The sequence below is a fragment of the Urocitellus parryii genome, chromosome 1 (assembly GCF_045843805.1).
Source record: "Urocitellus parryii isolate mUroPar1 chromosome 1, mUroPar1.hap1, whole genome shotgun sequence".
In the NCBI taxonomy this organism is placed as follows: Eukaryota; Metazoa; Chordata; class Mammalia; order Rodentia; family Sciuridae; genus Urocitellus; species Urocitellus parryii.
In genome coordinates, this window is record NC_135531.1 from 83,404,264 (window position 1) to 83,423,776 (window position 19,513).

At 34.3% G+C, this 19,513-nt stretch overlaps 1 protein-coding gene across 8 annotated transcripts in view; it reads left to right on the forward strand.

Annotated features, from left to right (window-relative positions):
• Pam (peptidylglycine alpha-amidating monooxygenase) overlaps nucleotides 1-19,513 on the forward strand; it is a 292,525-nt gene that overhangs the window by 24,551 nt on the left and 248,461 nt on the right. For 7 of the 8 annotated variants that reach the window (XM_077800613.1, XM_077800609.1, XM_077800620.1 and 4 more), the window contains exon 2: nucleotides 11,802-11,854. The exons of the other annotated variant lie outside the window; for it this stretch is intronic. The gene's annotated coding sequence lies outside the window, so the exon portion shown is untranslated. The remainder of the gene's footprint in view (nucleotides 1-11,801; nucleotides 11,855-19,513) is intronic. 8 annotated transcript variants of the gene reach the window in all.

The following is a 19,513-nucleotide window of genomic DNA, read 5'->3' on the forward strand; positions in this document are numbered from 1 at the left end:
TTTTTTTAAATTTTTATTTATTGCTAGTGATATTGGTACAGGTATGATGTTGATTTTTTTTTATTCAATCACTGTTCTTTGTAGAAATGGTGCTCTCATGAAAAATCTCCTTTTAAGTTCTTTTTATTCTATTTCACTTTTCAATTTGTTGTTGTATCTGAGACACCAACAAGCATTCATGCCCAGGTTTTTAGTTTTTAGTTGGCAGTAGCCCTTTATACCTTTCCAAAGATGAAAACTTGGTAGGAACATTGTATGCCAGGATATATTTATATTTCTCTGTGTGTGTGTGTGTGTGCGTGTGTGTTTGTAGGCATGTGTATAAAGGCAGGGATATAACCCAAATGAAGAGAAAGTCTTTAAAGATGATCTCAGCTGGTATCTCCTATATCATTCAGTTATGTTTAAATTTGTCATCAGCTCAGGATGAGCTACATAATTTTGGGGTCCAGTTCAAAATTTAAATGTGGATAGGGTTGCAGATTTAGCAAACATAAAGAGAAGATGCCCCGTAAAATTTGAATTCAGGTAACAAATAATTTTTGGTATGATTATATCCTAAATAACATAGGACAAATATTATTGAGTATTCTATCACCACAAATTATTTTAAATAATTATTGCATAGTTTCACCTTTACTTTCAGGAAAAGCAAAGATTAAAACTCATCTAAGTTGTTAATAATTGTGTTTCCCTGTTGTTAAAGCTGTTCATTTTTTAACTACCAACACCAGTGTTTAGAATCGTCCCTTTACTTGGGCCACTTACAGTTTGTCCACTGTGAGACAAACTGAATAGTAAAATTAAGCCTGAAAGCTAGGGTTGGAAAAGGGAATTTGTAGGTTCCAGACTCTTTCTCAGGCTGTTGAGTTTTAGGAAAGAATATAAATGAAGACTGAGCATCTAGAAAGCGATTCTCTTAAAATTACCTCTGTGCTACTTACTCCCAGGAAAGTCTTCAGGCATCTCCTGGGCTCAGAATGTAGCATTTGAGGGTTCTGGTCAGAGGGGAAGATGCCTGCTGGAGGGTGACAGCCTCATAAAGACCTAATTGCAGGAACACTTGAATGGTTTACTTTTGCTCTTGGATCAAATTCAAAATTCTGCTTTGCAAACAAATGGGGACTGTGTTGAGAGTTCTTACTTTGTATTTAATTTTTTAAAAATCATCCATTCAAATGATTATACAGTGTATGAACTAAATTTTTAAGCTTGTTTAATTCCTTTCAAATCAAGCCAAAGATATTGCACTTTATACAAAAATATGGTCCCTTACATTTGGATTATTTGTATGAAGTTATTTTTAGTAATTAGTAGAATTTGTAGACTATGTTAGCAGAATTATGGTAAAACAAAATTTACTATCTGTAAACTTATTGTTCTTTCTTGGGTCAAATTTATACCAAACACATCCATCTTCAGAGAAAGAACTGAGAAGGAAAAAAACAAGAATAAATTCTGCATTGCAGCTATTAAAGGAGGCAGTTTTTTATCATGATTAATTCCACAGGTAATGGAGCCAGACTGAGTTACCCCGCCTGCCCCCATCACCACCATCATAGAACACACAGAAGGTGAGACACATTACTCAAGTGTTTTGTGCCTCAGTTTGGTCCTATGCAAAATAGAGAATTTAATATTATCATCCTAGGGTTTTTATAAGAATTGAATGAGTTAATACCTATAAAAGTACTTTGAAAAGTGGTGAGTATTTAGTTGGCTATCATTAACTGTAAGTTTTTACTATCATTAATAATAATAAATTTGCAGTTATTAATATTGAAATTTTATGTCATTTAGTCTTATTTTCTAAGTTGTTGCTATTAATAGCAATATTAATGGTAATGATTACAAACCACTGGATTTGTAGGAAATGAATTTTGAACCATTGGGTTCTGCAAGTGTGTGGGCCATGGACCATGCACTTGACTCCATCAGAATCCCCCTTGCCCTGTGCCCTACCTGTTTCTGGATGAGTCTTCTGAGAAATTCAGTCCCTCCATGGAGAAAATGTAGAGATGCACCAAAAAAGTCATATAATTCCACTATATAGAAATTAAAATTTGCCTTTCAGTTTAGATAATTATTTTTTAGCTCAAAGTTGGGGGCTCAGGAAGGAACTAGGCTCAGATTCTTCGCTTATTCATCTTCATTCTGAGCATAGTCAGTAGCAAATCAATAATTTACAGGAACAAGCAAATAACTACTATTTTGATGTGTGGTATAAAAGTCAAGAATATATTGGAAAAATTAAGCATCAAAAGTTTCAAGAAAGAAAACTGTCAGGCATAATGTGATTATTAGTGGTAGTAATAATGATAATAATGATGAATCTCAACAGATACAGTTGACCCATAGAGTGTAACAAGAAGGCAGTGCCTCTGGAAGCAGAGAGAAATTGCACTCTACCATCTGAGATTTGTAAATTAACACTGTTCATCACTGCTCTTGAATTATAATGATTTCAATTTCACTTGAAATCTTCCTTTAGTCTCCAAATCATTATGCTGACAGAAAGGCCAGGACAAGTGCTTCATCTTTAACTTTTTATTCATCCTTCTCAAAACAGTTTCACAATCACATTATTTCAACCTATTTCAGTTGGGATGGGGAGCTGGCAAAAGAGGAATAGATGTAGCTCCTGGTATTTGTATGTCTAGACCCTACAGTATCCACACAATTTTTTAATTGGTCCAAGATTCAGTCCTGTTCTAAATATGGCTATCACTATTCTGTGCTAACTTGGAGTTCTTAAATTCTGACACTGCCCCATGGTTGGAACACATTTCCAGGCCTCAGTAAAATATGCTGCTCTGTCCTCTAAAGACTTAACATTAAGCATATACAAGGACTCCAATCATTTTGCTATGAGAGAGAACCATTTTGCAACTCTCAGCAAGGAAATCCATTTTTCATGATACTCCTGTGGTTCCCTTCAGAGGCATGGATGCCTTGGTGAAAGAATGGAAAATTCAACTAATTATATGACTTTACAGAGATTTAAAGAATAATGTTATCTATTTTCAGGAAGTGTTGAATATTTCCAGTATTTATTTATAGCCCTTGCCTAAAAAAATCAGAGATTTTAAAAGTTTTGATTTAGTCTGCGTAGTGAATACATGGGTTGGAATTTATTAAATGGTACATGAAAGGTAGATTTTAGGTTGCTACTATCACTGTTGGTAGATTTGGTAAAATAGATTAATTCGCTTTTTATTAAAATCATGTCACCTCTTTTATACTTCCTCACTGTAAAAATAGTTAAGGAAAGTCCTATTTCAGTTCATTGCATGTATATAGCTCCAATGATGTTTTAGTAAGAGAAATCATATGTTTGATGTCTTGGATGAGAAATGAACAAATACAATGTAATTTTCTTTTATAATTTAATCACATAATTCAGCCTGCTTTAAATTGTTTGTTAACAAGGTGTGACAGTTTATGTATTAAAATAAAAATTTATAATAAGAAACTGCCCACATACTTTATTTGAAGGGTAATTACCCTTCATATACTCCATAACTCATCAGCTTTGATGAAGGTGGCAGTGAGTTATTATGGCCTTTACTTTGTCAGAAAGACTTAATAACTTCATCATGCCACTGCTGTCTCAAAGTTATAGATCGTATGCAAGGCATAATAACTCTTTTTCTTTTCAATAGAAACTACATTTCTCTTCACAAGTGGTCAGTAATTCACAGTTAAGAATTAAAAATAATCACTTTGTGGCTTCACGTCCTATTTTCACCCACAAGAGAGACAAAATGCCTTACTTATATTTACATAATTTAAGAAAGTTCACAGAATGCTCATTTTTTAAAAGTATAGTAGAATCCTTTTGTGACACCACCAGGTAACAGATCATAACATTTGTATTATGAGCCAGCTGTGTTATATGTGTTTTTTAAGGTGGTATCAAATCAAATATTATGTTTGGAGAGGGTCATAATTTCATCTGAAGCATGTTACTTTATTCTTATTCCCTTTAGCTGGAATTCTTCTTATTAAGTAACTACTATCTTAACAGCAAAATTATGAGCATGGTGGTGACATTATTAAAATATGTATGTGTTATCTGGAAAGTAAAGATAAGAATGTATTAATAGTTCAAGGGGAACATCACAGCCTGTGAGGACAGAGGTTTGGTGGTTAAGTGCCCTGATGGTTGACACCATCAGAAGTTAACAGGAACTATGTAGGTGTCAGGACATGATGAATATTGAAGGATGACGTTTCTACAGAGTAATGAATTTTTCTAGAAAAAGCACTGACATTGGGAAATTTACATTAAGTCATAAGTATAGGTATAAACAGTACTTTTAAGTCATATGTATAAATAGTACTTTTACTTTTGAGTTTTCAAAATATACAATGAAAGAAAACAATTCTTTTCCTGTTAAAAACTCAATATGAAGACTGGATTTGATGATAATTAAGTTTTCAAACGTCAAAAAATGTTCATTTAAATTTGTTTTTAAAAGCATACTCCACCAGTAATTCCATATCTGGGTTTATGCCCCCAGAATTGAAAACAGGGACTCAAATTGATATGTATAAGCCAGTGTATTTATTGCAGCAGTCTTCACAATTGCCAAAAGGTGCAAACAACCTGTGTCCATCAACAGATGGTGCATAAACAAAATGAGGTATATACATAGAATACAATACTATTAAACATTAAAAAGGAATGAAATTTTGACATCTGCTACAACGTGGATGAACGTTGAAGATATTATGCTAATTTAAATAAGCCAGGCTCAAAAGAAAGACCATAGTATGATTTCCCTTACATGAGGTAGTTAGAATAGTTAGACTCATAGATAGAAAATAAAATTCTAGCTGGCAAGGGCTGGAGGGCCAAGGGAATGGGGAGTTATTTTTTAATGGGTACCGTTTTGGTTTGGGTAGATGAGCCATTCTGAAGATGGACAGTGGTAATGGGTCCACAGTTTAATGACACTGAATGTTACTAATGACACTTAATGACACTAAACATGGTTAAAATGATAAATTTTAGGATAAGTATGCCTCACCAGAATATAAAAAGCAAAATTTACAAAAATGAAATTTATAAAGTAATAAATGCATCCAGTGATTTAGAGAAGAAATTAACAAGACAAATTTAAGGGTCAGCTAATTATTCATATTATATAGTTAGATTAAGTTTGTTAAAAATACAGCTTCCTTATCTTGTATATGAACTGGGGAATGGTCAATAAATAGTTGTTGATTGATACTTCTTCCAGAAGTTATAGGCAGAGCTTCCTATGCAAAGCCATCAGCTTAACTGTAACTCTTCAACTCTATTCACATCCTTAGTGAGTAGTTCAGAAACAGTCAAATCAATAAACAAACAACAATAAGAACATAAAAAAGGTGACATGCAATACATTAGATTATAAAAGCTAATGTGTATTAGCTGTTGTAAAATACACCATAAATTGTTGTTGATAAAAGAAGAGTAATACCTGAGAAATGAACAGCTAGTTTGATTCCAAAACTGTGTTAGAGGATCAAGAGTGCTATTATCCTCCATTTTATGGATGTACAAAGAATTTAGAGAGATTACACTGGGACTCCTGGCCATGTTGTTACTTACTTTATTACGATGGAGGCTTTCTTTAAGTCTCTGGTGGTTATGAGGGTGATTTGACTGTTCTCCTGAGAATAGATCTGAGTAGAGGGAGAGAAGCTATCTTAATAGTGTGGTATTAGGTTCGACATCACTGCTTTGTATGGCTGCATTTCTGAAGGCATTGGGTCCATTTTGGCTTCTTGCAGGAATATAATTTTCATTGTTATTAGTAGTGTTACCTCTAGATATGAGAAACTGCACCTGAATAAAAAGTTAGGTTTCATTTTTCTGAGTAATTATATTTTCCTTCATCGTTTTCTTGAATTATACTTGTTCATTGTGGAAAATCAGCCAATATAAAAATAAAAACCACAAATAGAACAATGGTTTTTCAATTATCCATAATTTTACCACCCAGTGCTAAACATTTGTTTATACATTGTATTGTTCTGTCCATGTATACGTGAACACACACAGAGATAGATATAAAGCTGGGAGATGTAAAATTAAGATCATGTTTATTGTATTTTATAGCCTGCATTTTTCAGTGAGCATTAGATAAAGTTCATTTTCTCATATCACTAAATGTTCTTTTACAGCTGCCTTCTAAGTAGCTGCACTGCATTTTGTTTTGTCTGCACTTAATCCTCTATTGGGATTTTAGATTTTTTATTATTATAAAAGTCATTATAATGAAAATATTTTAGATTACCTTTTGCTTATCTCTATTTCCTGAAAATAAATTTCTAGAAGTTAAATTAAGTTAGAGGGTTTGAACATTTTTCACAGTGTTTGATACATATATGCTAGCTTGTCCTTCAAAAAATCGTGGGTTTATACTTCTGCAGTGTTCTATGGGAGAACACTTGTTTCATTTCTCTTAAACTCTCAATTTGAGAAGTATAAAATAATAATCATTATTTTAATTTAAATTGGTGACTTGAGCACTTTTTATATAACTGTTGGCCATATGCATTTTTACATGTTCTAGTTAATGTGTTGATGTGTTTCTCTTTTATACTTGTACATTTTGTTTACATGTAAAAGGTAACCCAGTAGTATGTTTCTCTTACAATTACTTTTTCTCTAGTGGATTTTTCAGTTTAAAATATTTTCTTGGTACCAAGAAAAAAGAAACAAAATAAATTTTTAAAAACAAAAACTCTAGTTAACAACTTTACTTGGCATTTGTTTCTGAATGGAAGATAAATTCCCTTCTTTCAACTCCTGGTGAGAAAAATATATCCTGTCAGCCAATTAGTTGTAAAGCATTCAGTCTGATAGTAGATAACCAAGTAACTTCAGATAGATTGTCTCTAGGGTTTTATCTAAAACATGCTGGGAGTGTCTTGAAGGAAAGTACAGCTATGGTGAACATTTCAATTTGGAAATGTTCCATTACTCCAAGTATTGTTGAAATACAATACCAACTGTCATTTTTTTTCTGGGCAATATGCAAACATTAAGAGACGTTGTATCCATGATATTAAGAAAGATAATAACAAATTGGAGATTAGAGTCATTTATTGTTTTGGTGTTGATTTTATTTAAACTTGGTTATGTGGGGGCTGGGATTGTGGCTCAGTGGTAGAGTGCTTGCCAAGCATGTGTGAGGCACTGGGTTTGATCCTCAGCACCATAGAAAATAAATAAATAAAATAAAGATATTGTGTCCATCTACAGCCAAAAATTTTTTTAATTGGTATTCATGAAATTTAAGAAATTTATTTCAGACATAAGAAACATTATTGTATGCGCATATGTGGGTTTGTGCATATGTTGGAGCAGATAGGAATTAAATGCCAAAAATCATAATATCAACAAAAATATTGAAAGTAAATGAAATCTTTATTGTTACAATTGCTCTCCAATCCAGTAGTGATTAAAGTCATGTAAAAAGACTGTGGAAATTACTCTTAAAACAAATATTTACCAAGTTCCAGGAAGTGAATGTATTTGTATAAAAAGTGTTTAACAATTGCACTTTTTGTCCTTACCCAAATTTTCCTGGCAAGGTCTCTTTGGTTGCCTGGAGTACTTGGTGTGTAGTCTCTTAACTTTGAAGAACATATAATGCATGATGACCCATCTCCCATTGACTGGCAGTGTGAAGAGGAGGAGTAGGGACTGTGTACTAATGTGGAAAGCTAGTGGGAAATTTGGAATTTCAAGTCTATTCTCAATATACTAGATGGGACTACTCCCTATTTAAAGGAATCCCACAAACCATAATTTTGTCAGGTGAAGAATTTGTCACAAAGAATTATGATTGGTTTATTGTTCTCATCAATCAGAATGTAGTTTCACAGTTTTGTTTTTGCTGTTTTGTTTTGTTTTGTTTAGTACTGGAGACTGAATGAACCCAGGGTTGCTTAACCAACTTAGCCCCATCCCCACCCCTTTTTTATTTTTTGTTTTGAGACAGGGTCTTGCTAAGTTGCTTAGGGCCTCACTAAATTACTGAGGCTGGCTTTGAACTGCCTCAGTCTCCCAAGTCCCTGGGATTACAGTTTTTTACCACCACATCCAGGAGCTTCACAGTTTTTGAGACTCATGATGGTTTCACATATTTTATTATGAGCAGGGTATGTGCTTCTTGAGGCCATCTTAGGGGAAAAAAAAAAAAGACATGAAAGTGTCAGGTCCTGAAGTGGCTTATCTGTTAATTGTTAATTGTTATTAGCAGTTTATTGTTAATTGTTATTAGCAGTTTATTGTTTACATTGGGTAAATACTTTTTTAAATTCTCTAAAAAATTTCCCTGTTGATTAGGAGGCTTGGTCTTAATAGGAAAAGGACTCTTTCTACAGGAACATAATGTCTTAGTCTTACCTTTTCTTTTTTTCTTTTAGGATTTTTAACAACAACAACAAAGACAAAGACAAATTGATGAGATCATGGATTTGTTAATTAACTGAATTGAATTTTCCCATAATTTATAATAGATCAGAACATTACATGTACCTTACAAATATACACGATTATTTTTTCTCAATTAAGAATACATTTTAAGATGGGAAGAGTAGTGCACTAATCCCCAGTGGTTTGGGAGGCTGAGGCAGGAGGACTGCAAGTTCAAGACCAGCCTCAGCAATTTATGGAGGCCTTAAATAATTTAGTGAGATCATGCCTCAAAATAAAAATTAAAAGGAGCTGGGGATGTGACTCAGTGGTTATGTTCCACTGGTTAAAAAAAAATTAAATGTTAACTTGCCTTCACCGAATATGTGAATCTTTTGTAGAATACCTAAGTTTATTTGCATTTAAGAGGTCTAGAATATCCTGATATGGTGGCTCAGGTCTGTAATCGTAGTGATTTGAGAGACTGAGGCAGGAAGATCCCAAATTTAATCTAGCCTCAGCACCGTAGTGAGACCCTATGCAACTTAATGAGACCCTATTTCAAAAAGTACTTGTAAGTGGAAATTTTTAGAATGTTTACACTCTTGGAAAATATTTAAAATAATTGTTGGTTAAGTGCAGTATTTTAAGTTACTGAATACATATATAATTAAGTATATATTGAGTATCCTAATACTGCTTGTATTTCAGAATGTAGACAGTAATGATGTAGAAATCTTCTTTCACATTTAAAAAACCAAACTAGTAAAAGATTTAAAAATAATTTTGAATATATAAAGTGTATTTAACAATGATATCAAAACTTTTATCCTCAATTTATAAACAAAACTAATTTAGCAATTTTGCAAGGAATTAGAGTTAGAGCATATTACTTTTTACAGTTAGAATAAAGCACTAAAATTCAGAAATATGCGAAACATACCGAATGCTATATATTCACATATTTTTCACATATTGAAACTTTGTGTTTAATAGATTATATGCACATTCTTTCCCTTTTAAAAAGAGTTGATCATATTTATATAACTACTGAGCTCTTTATTGGGGGATTTAAAAATGCATTATTTATTTAATGGTTTTGAATTTATAATGTACTTGAAATGGCTTATTTATCTTTGACCAGTTACCTCTTGAAACTTTCTGTTCTATGAAATTAATTTAAATGATCATTTAAATATGTATTGCTAGTAGAGAGTATCTCCCATTTCCCCTCATACTGGGGGTCAGCATCATGCAGCTCTGACCAGTATGACCAGGTCCCAAGGGAATGGGAGAGAAGAAGGGAGGATGTTCCACAGCCTGGTGTGGAGGGATGATCTGGGCAAGTGAAAAGCTGTTTTTCTAGAATGAATTGCCAGAAGTAGGTTCTTACTGATATATTTTTAACCAACTGAATGCAGGGATTATTAAACCTGGGGTTGAACAAAGAATTCCAAGCATTTTGAAAGATGTGGTTGCGTCAAAGACATTTTTCTTTTCCTACTCAGAAAATATTATTACTATTGAATTAGCTGATTCTTCGTCATCTACATTATTTTCAGGGTAGACTTCTAAGAAAGATTGAAGTTTTATAGAAAACAGAAGACATTTTGATTAAATAGGAAATGTAGTGATATTTACAATTATGCTGATTCATCTACCAAAAAGTATTGTGTATGAGGATTATCAATTCAAATATATATGTTTATATATATTTACATTTATAAAATATAAAATATGTGACTATGAATATATACATGTATATATATATGTGTGTGTGTGTGTGTGTGTGTGTGTGTGTAGAGAGAGAGAGAGAGAGAGAGAGAGAGAACATATAAACGTGACTGTGAAATTCTGTTGTTAATTTTTTCAGAAGGTTCATTTCCATTGTGTTGTTTACTTAGATTCTCAGACTTTTCTCAAAATGGAAGAAGTGTTAGCAGGTTGCTCCAGACAGTGACAAATAAAACAATATAGGAGTGTTTGGAAGGGAAGATAGGGTATCCCACTCTGGTACTTTTTCAGTTTCTTCTTTTTGCTGTAATCTTCCTTAGATGAAACTCAAAAATTATTCTTGAGATTTCTGTGGAAACCTACTTAAAATAAGAAGTTTTAAACTGCTGTCTAACCCCTATGCTGGTAGTGCTTATTTTTGAGTATCACTAACAGTTTAAAAGTGCTTATCAGAGCAACTCTTACTGCCTTAATTTGTGTGCACAGATTGCTGTGAGTGTCGTTACTATCTGTTTTGTATCAGGCTTCCTAGCTAATTTCCTTGTTTATTAGCTAAATGATTTTCTTAACGGCTACCCTTTTGACAAATATAGAAATCTTAGCTGCTCTGAGAGAGAAAACTAAAGTTAAAAACTCACAGTGAAAGGGATGAAGAACATCTGTATTTATGCTGCTGCTGTGGTGTTGGTATGAGAGAAAATCTGTTGATTGACCTTGATTCTTGACTGAAAGTCACAAGAATATGCATAATTTGGCCTTTCTCCACAAAACAAATAGCAACTGTCTCCAGTGAAAGCAGGGAATTCAATTTCCTTTCCTTTGAGTGTGGAAAAGAGAATCTTTCCCAACCTTTTTATTAGAGGATTTAGTGATTTTTTTTTTCTGAAATATTTTTGACAGATGCATTGTAGTTCATAGATTATTAATCAAGAGCTATTTAGTTTAATTTTTACTTGCACATATACTTGTAGATTTAGAGGTCTACAATATTGTGTTTAAAAGAGGAATGTGGTCTTTTGTTAAAGGATCAAATTCAATGATATCAATAAAAAGTTCCATGATCTGATGATAGCTTGGGTTCCATTCCTTGGAAGGACCCTGAGCCTTTAAATCAGGAGTCAATTTGATATTTCTTATAAACTCATTTAGATTGATTTGGTTCAATGAAGACAACACCTGCAAGCCAAACCCTCTAGGGCTAACTGTGCATTCTTTTGACCATTTTTGAATTCAATCTTCAAGAGTTGCCTTGGATCCATGGAGGGACCAGGTTCATAGTCTAGGACTCCTACAGACCTATTAGTGCTTTGGCAACCAAGGAATCTAACATGTTACCCAAATATTTGTTTATTTACTTACCAGTTGCTATCCAGAGTTTGGGCACAGAGGTTGGGTATTTACATTTCCACACAGCAAAATCCATATTTTTAAGTGAGGCAAAAAAAAAAAAAAATGAGCTTCCTAATGTTTTGAGTCAGGTAGGAGTAACCTTTGCTTTTGCAAACCTGGTTACATCTGTTATCTTTTTATTTTTGTTTATTAAGCACTATTGAGCCAAGAAAGATTAGAGAAAATCATGAAAGAGAAAGCATTTGTTACTATGCCATCATTTCATTTGACATTGCTTGCCTCCTATGTTTTCTTTCCTCAGCTTGCCAGTCACATTAAGGACCCCACATTCCCTCATTTTCCATGAGAGAAACCGTAAGTTTCTATCCTTAAAACCTACCCACTTGTTAATTGTGCTGATTACTTAACCCCTGTGTCTCAGTTTCCTTATTTATAAAATGACAATATTCCCTAATCCATATTATTGTTATTAGGATTAAATGCATTAAAGTGTGTAAAACACTTAGTTTGGTACCTGGTTGTCCAAAGTGCTGAGCAACCAGTTATTAAATAATTGCTAATAGGATATATTAATAAAATACTTCTTTGCCAAGTTTTGAAATGTTAAATAACATGAATGTTTTGAGTTATTTTAAATGTTCAGCCCCACAAGGGATGATTATTTGCTTTTTTATGTGCAAATACACTTGTAAAATGTCTTCAAGATGCAAAAGGACTGTTGGGTCAGTCTCCAGAAAATTATTGGCATAGAGAGAATATCCTAAGAATCCTATGAAGCATACTGAGTCTCTAACTGGAAAAGAAGAAAACAGTAGCCACATAGTGTTGAGTTGGTTGGTTATTTTATGTCTTCTATAACTTTTATTTCTTTCATAATCCCTATGATTTGAACATTATAAATTCTATGACTATTATCAGATATTATTTTAAAATTATTTTCTGGCATTGTGAATATATTTCTTTTGAGACATCACAGTTTTAAACATTTAGAATATAACTCACCCATTTTACTTTGAAAATACTGTATGCAAAATAATTTTGAAGGACATTTTATTTCCTAGCATGTATTTTCAGCAGGTGGCTAATGGCTTTTGACCTGCTTAGCAGCATACAGAACTGAATGTCAGGCTCAATATTTTTTTAAAAGATGCATTTTATTTTGCATAATGAAAGCACAGTAATTTTTTTAGATTGCCTTACATATTTTTCCAAATAGTTGTTGATACATTGGTGTCAATTTAATAAAATGTGGAAGAGAACATTGTTAATTTTCCAGCACTCAGGTTTTAAGTATATTTAATTAGGATTTCTAACTAAATATTTTAATAAATAGTATCAGATTTAATGTATTTGTATATTAAAACCATTTAAAGCATATGATGCCAGCCTTCCATCTTTCCCATATTTTTAAACTGTTCTTATGAAAAATGACACATCTTAATCCAACCACTTTTTTCTCTAGTGAGTTCTATTATCTATTATTTCTGTTGAAATTCATACAGCATATTCCATGGTCTATTTCCACACAGAGTTTGAAAATTACACATGCTAAGGAATAATTCTCTATTGTTGTGCAAAAGTAGATCTTGATATATACTGTATAAATGACAGCAATGGTTCATGGTTCCTAGATTAGTGATTTCAGATAATTATTAATGTTAGTTTCAAATTAAGTACTGGTACAAATTTTTTTAGTTGTTGATGGACCTTTTTATTTTATTCTTTTGTTTATATGCGTTGCTAAGAATTGAACCCAGTGCCTAACACATATGAGGAAAACCCTCTACCACTGAGCCACAACCCCAGCCCTGGTACAAGTTTTTATCCAACTGTTTTTGCAAACATGTATCACATTGAATAACATCACTTGGACTTGAACTTAGGTGGAATTTTGCAATGTAGTTGTGCATGCAGCTTGCTTAGTGCCCAAAGTACCTTGCAGTGTGTGTGTGTGCGAGAGAGAGAGAGAGAGAGAGAAAGAGAGAGAGAGAGAAAGAGAGAGAGAGAGAGAGAGAGAGAGAGAGAGAGATAGATATGGGGGGAAATGACAATGTGAAGAGTAATGTCCTGGGTACATTAGAGCTGGCATTTTGCCATTGAACTGTATAAGGGAGGAATATTATCTGTGGGCTTTGCATTTAAGGCATAATTTCTGAGACAGAGTTCTAATTTTGTTTATTCCCTTAGGTAATTACTGATTTTCAGCATGCAAAGGAATTTTATTATTGGATTTTTTTAATGGTTAAATTCATATAGTAGATGTCCTTTCTTTAAATTTAGGCACTAAAAATTCTCACATCAAAGTAGCTTGTGATTCTCATTTGTGGCTAGAGTGTTAATCATCTTTCAATAATGCTTTGAAGTTTGCTTTTTTTTTCTCTTTTTTTTTCTTAACTCAGCATGAGTTCATGAATAAAACTAACTACTCTGATAGGTATAGTGTATTATTACTGCTCCTGCCTATGGCTCTTGCTAATAAAAATTCCATTTCTGGTTAGTTCGCTGGAATCAAATCAATGTAGTATAAGTCATACATTTTTCTTGTTATGAAGCCTTCTCTCAGAAAATAGGGAGGAAGGAAAGCATGGTGGGTGGATGGGTGGTGAAAAAGGTAATTCAGGATTAAATATATTTTAGCTTTCTTGTCCAGTTGTGTTTACTGTGTAATTTTGAGGCTGGATCCTCACTGTCCTAAATCCTTAAAGTTAAAATTCCTATTCTTTAGGACCAAATTCCTGAGGATTCCTATTCATTAGTTAAAGTATGAAATCACTGTTGTGTAGATGAAGTAGCAATAACAATGGCAGTAATAGTGTGAGAATGTGTGTGTGTATGTGTGTGTGTGTGTGTTTAAATACAGCTAGATAAGAAGCTGTCAACTGAGGAATAGGGTTGGTGATGCAACTATTGCTAAAATTACTTGGAATTCTGACAATTACTAAAATTAAGTCAGCTTGCTTATAAGATTACTTAATCACTAAATCAAACAGGATTTGGCATTTTAACAAATAGGATGTTTTTCACTAACGTCAATGCAGAAAAAAATTGTGCCTGCATGTTTGCTTCAGAATGTAATATATGAATTTAGAAACCACAGAATGTGCCAGAACTAGAGTAATGATTCTTTAAGACACTCCACACCTAAGCCAGTTATACTAGACTCTGTTGGAAAGAGCTTGAGATATATTTAGGGGAATACAAAGAAGGAGCTTATTTTTGCACATTTCCATGTTCATATCACAGTGGGTGGGAACATGACCTCCAGGGTTAGATACACTCAGATTTTTAAGGCTGGTCTCTTTAGGCATATAAATTGTTCTCTCTGAGTTTTAGATTTATTAACTATTATTAAACACAAACAAAACTGCAAGTTCTAAAGCCTTGGAAATCTTTACTGTTTGTGTATTTTGCATATAATGGAGCACAGAATCCTTCTTAACACAAAATACCAAGAAGTCCCTGCAGTTTCACAGATGTTGGCACTGAACATGAGACTCATTTGCTCTCCTTGAGAGAATCCAACCCTACCCATCATTTTTTTCTTTTAATTTTGCTGATAGCCTCCCTAATGCAAATATTAACTCAGTTACTTGAAAAGGTAGGAAGAGAAAGGTTGCTTATCTATATTTTAGGCAGTGTGCTGGGTGCTTTACAGAGATTTGTATTAAGGTGATGGCTCCCAAATTGATCTTTCCAGTCTTAGCCTTAACCTAAAGCTCCATTCATGCATTCCTGTTTTACTTAGTTCCTTCTTTTGTCTAATGTGTTTCTACATCTCCTGTGTTCACCACTCAAAATACTGCAACCATGCTGGGTTTCTTCACATTCCTTGAGCATTCTAAGCTCATTTGTGTCTTGGAACCATTGTTCTTGCTAATTTCTATGCCTGGAAGGCTCTGTCCTTTTATGCTTCTTGTTTCTTCTTATTCAAATGTCGTTTCTCCTGATACTGAAGGTTTTTCTCTGACAACTGTATGTCAATCATCATTCCCCTAGTCAGTGCTTATCTTATCTCCTGTGGTATGGTTCTTCTGAGTGCTTTTCTACTTACATAAAATTGTTATTTATTTTTTTAATTGCTTGTTGTTTTATCTTCTGCACTGAAATGCAGGCTTTCTTAGAGCAGTGGGCTTGCGTGGCTTGTTCAACACCATGCCAGTAACTGAACAAGTGCTTGAATCACAGACATGCTCTCAGCAACCTTTGGAGGTATGATTGTTCTTAATTTTGTAGTAACAGAAGTGAGGCCCAGGGAGGTTAAGTAGCTTGCCTAGGATCACAGAGATCAGTAGGTGGGAGAGCTGGGATTTAGACTCCTCTCTGAAAAGCTAGGCACCAATGCCTCCCTTCTCAGAAGGTCAGGGATGTTAATGGGAAGGAGGGGCTGTGTTGAGTTGGTGGAACTTCCTTTGAGTCCCTGGCTGGCAGTTACTGTTTCTACAGCCTTGCCGGACTGGTCCTGATCACTTTATACTCTGGTATCCCTAACTTATCTTATTTTCCTTTTAGACTCAGTGCCCAGGATATGCATGATTAATATTTTACAAGAACGCATTCAATCCCTTACTGCTTGAGCAAAACAGTGAATCACTGGATTTTAAAGAATCCCCCAAGGGGGCTAGAATCTAGTTTTGAACCCAGATGAAATTTTCCACCTGACCCGGGTTCTACCTTTTCATATACTTACTGTTTTTCTGCTCATTGTTTACATGACAATGGTTATAGCTATAGCTTTCTTTGGGAGGGGGGGTTTGTGTTAATAACACAGATATGGCTTTGATTTTGACTTGCTTGTTTTGTATTTGGCCCCTATTGACTGGAATGTTCCACCCCTCTAGTCTTTCCTCCAAATGGTGCTGAAGCTGAGACATTTATACTGTTTTAACCAGATATAGAATAAAACATGCTTTCTTGTAGTTTATACTATTGATATATACAAATTACGTGGAGCTGTTTTGAAAAAGAACAACAACACAACAAGAAAAAGACAAAACCGGGGCAGTTGATTAAAATAGGATAATCCACTGCATAGCCTAGCAGATTACAGAGGGGATAGTTTATTGGTACTTTTTAACTCCAAGAGGGACATTTGGTGTATGTTGCTGCATTTGACCTTTTAGAAACTATTGACATCAATTGGGAACTGCCAGTAAACCTTAAGCAGAAGGAATCTCAGCATTGTGAAACTGACTGGCTGATTAATTTAAATCCAAATGTACACAGTCTTGCCTGAACTCCTTTTGCAAGACCCTTGCACAAAAGGGCTTCATTCAGAAACTGCACAACCCACATCCTGCTGTCAGACCCTTTGAGCCCTGTGGGTCTTCTTAGGCTACAGGCATCATCCTTAACCCTTTAGGCTTCTTTTTATTTCACAGAAAATAGTGTCTCTGCCTATATCCACATAAATGCTCTACATTTCCCTCAAAGTTTCTTATTTGTGTCCTAGGGAAAAGGTATTTTAAATTCCACTAATTGAGAGACTCAAATGAGAATTTATCTTAAACTTGCTTCTTTAGAAAAAGTATATTAGAATTTAATCCAGTACTACTTCCTCTGGGACTTATAATCAAAATTAGAATCATGAAATGTCGAAATAAGTTTTTGGTATTAAAGTAAGCCATCATCTATAATTACTTTGACTCTTAGATTCAAAATATTGAAGTCTTTCTATTCTGTTTTTAGTTTTGGGAAATTATTTAGCTTAACTGACTCTTGGGTGAATTTAAAGGTAGTATAAGGGTTGCAGTTCTGGGTCTTTAAATGAAAGCAAAATTAAGACCCCTGGAGGAAAAAACCTTGAGTAACTTCAATCTAGGGCAAAGACTGAGTAAAGTACCCATATGTCAAGTCCTCTGTTCGGTTTGGTTGCAGAAGAGGCAGATATTACAAGCAGGCGACATCAGGTAAAGAACATGTTGAGAATCAGGTACTTAGAAGTTTTGGGGCACAAGAAAAATCATGGCATCGTTTCAAGCCTATATTTTTATTTTCATTTCTGGGAGTGAAATTCTGACTTCTCCCTCATCGTACCACACTGGATTATTCAGAAGTTTTAAGTGAAAGAATTTAATCTTAGTATGTGGGAAATGAAAAATATTGAATAAGTGTTCTTCCATTGAATGCCAAATGGAAGGCATGGTGCTGTATAGAGAATAAGAAGTGAACATAGACTTTCTCTACCTTTAAGCAGATGGAAGAAAGTAGAAAAATGATAATAAATAAGCAATATAACTTTTTTTGTGTGTATGCCAGGGATTGAACCTAGAGCCTCACACATGCTAAACACACACTCTACCACTTATTATATCCATAGCCCCATGAATGTTTTAAGTGAAATGAAGTGAGGTAGAAATCAATGGAAGTTCTGAGGAAGCAGTTTTCTATGGAAGAGATGAGATGGGTCTTGAGAACTCCTAGGATTTGGATTGGCAGGGACAAGAGACAAGAGAAATGTGGGGGTTACATGGGGTCAATGGAAAAGTAGATGTGGAGTACCAGGGTCAGGAAACAGAGAAAAGTCTTCAGGAGGAAAAGTCCAGGGACATATTAGTGCATTAGATTCTCTAATTGTAGCTCAAAGTGATGGATGGGGGTGGTGAATCTGGCAAGGACAAGGCTTATGTTAAAAATGTGAAATCTGCAGTTGATACAGTTGCCCATAAAGGGAGTCTTTTGGCATTTTTTAAATTTTGGTGGTAACCTGGATAAAGCAATGTTTTATGAAGACTTATCTAGGACACAGTGGATGCATAGAACAATTTAAAGGGTGAGGCATTCTGAAGCCATGGAGACCAGTTAGGAGAACAGACATTATGAGTTGCCTGACAGAGAAGACATTAGGGAGAGAACAAAGAGGAGACAGAGCAGAGAAATTTGGACACTGACTAGGTCTAAATATGGTGGAGATTAACAACCTTTTTGTCACTGAAATTTTTGTGATACTTCAGCAAATTAATATGAATTTGTTTTAATTAAAAAATTGAAACCCAAATGCTAAAAATATAGTCTCAAATACCACTGTTATTTTCAATCCTTATAATATGCTTACCCAGAATTAGGAAAACATTCTGTCAAGAGCAGAGCAGCCAAGAATATTGCTCCTTTGGGCTAGAAGGAAATTCAATATGAATTGTGAAGCAAAGATAGTTTAGGATTAAGAGTGTTTTGTGTTGTCCTTAGAAAGGTGATTTGGGCAAGGAGCAGACTGGCCACTGGCTGACTAGTCAAAGATCTAGAAATTCCAGCCAAATCTTCCCTCAGAAGTGAAACTTTGATCCCCATTTGCCTCTGAATTGGCACTTGCCAACATGAATTCAGTTTAGTTTAAGAACAAGTTAGGCTCAGGGCCTTTTTATCCCCAAACTTCAACATAAAGGCTAAAGTGGTTGCCTGGGAGTTAGAGGTAATCTATCATAGCTTGGCGGTTGATGAGGTGATTTCTTTGGAAAAATATACTGTTTTTACTTTTTTGTGAAAGGGTATTTCACCTTCTAATTTTTGTTTTCTTTCAGTTTGAGAAATTATAGTCTTGTTTTGATGTCTGCAGAGCCTCAGGACCTTCTGGAAAAAAATAAGTGAATTTTCTAACTATACGCAAATAACAGAAAGATCAGTAGAGTAGAGGGAAAGGAACAGGGAAGGGAGGAGAGAAGGAGAAGGGGAAGTTCTGGGGACTGAATTAGAATAAGTTATATTCCATGCTTTTAAAATTATGTCAAAATGAATCCTATGTATAACTAAAAAGAACCAACAAAAAAGAAGTAAATTTTCTGAGGTTCAGTAGAGATAAAATGTGTACAGTTATTTACCAGGAGCATGCCATAGTTCAGTGAAGCTGATTGTGTTCCTGGGTGAATTTCTTCCCTTCTCCTTGCTCTGTGTGTCTAACCTCTGGACCTTGTGCTGCTGTGGGTGGCCTAATGTGGGTGTGTAATGCATAAGGCCTCTCTGTTGTTATCCTTGAGAATCAACACAAAGGAGGTAGTAGTTTTTGTTCAATGATTGCAGTAC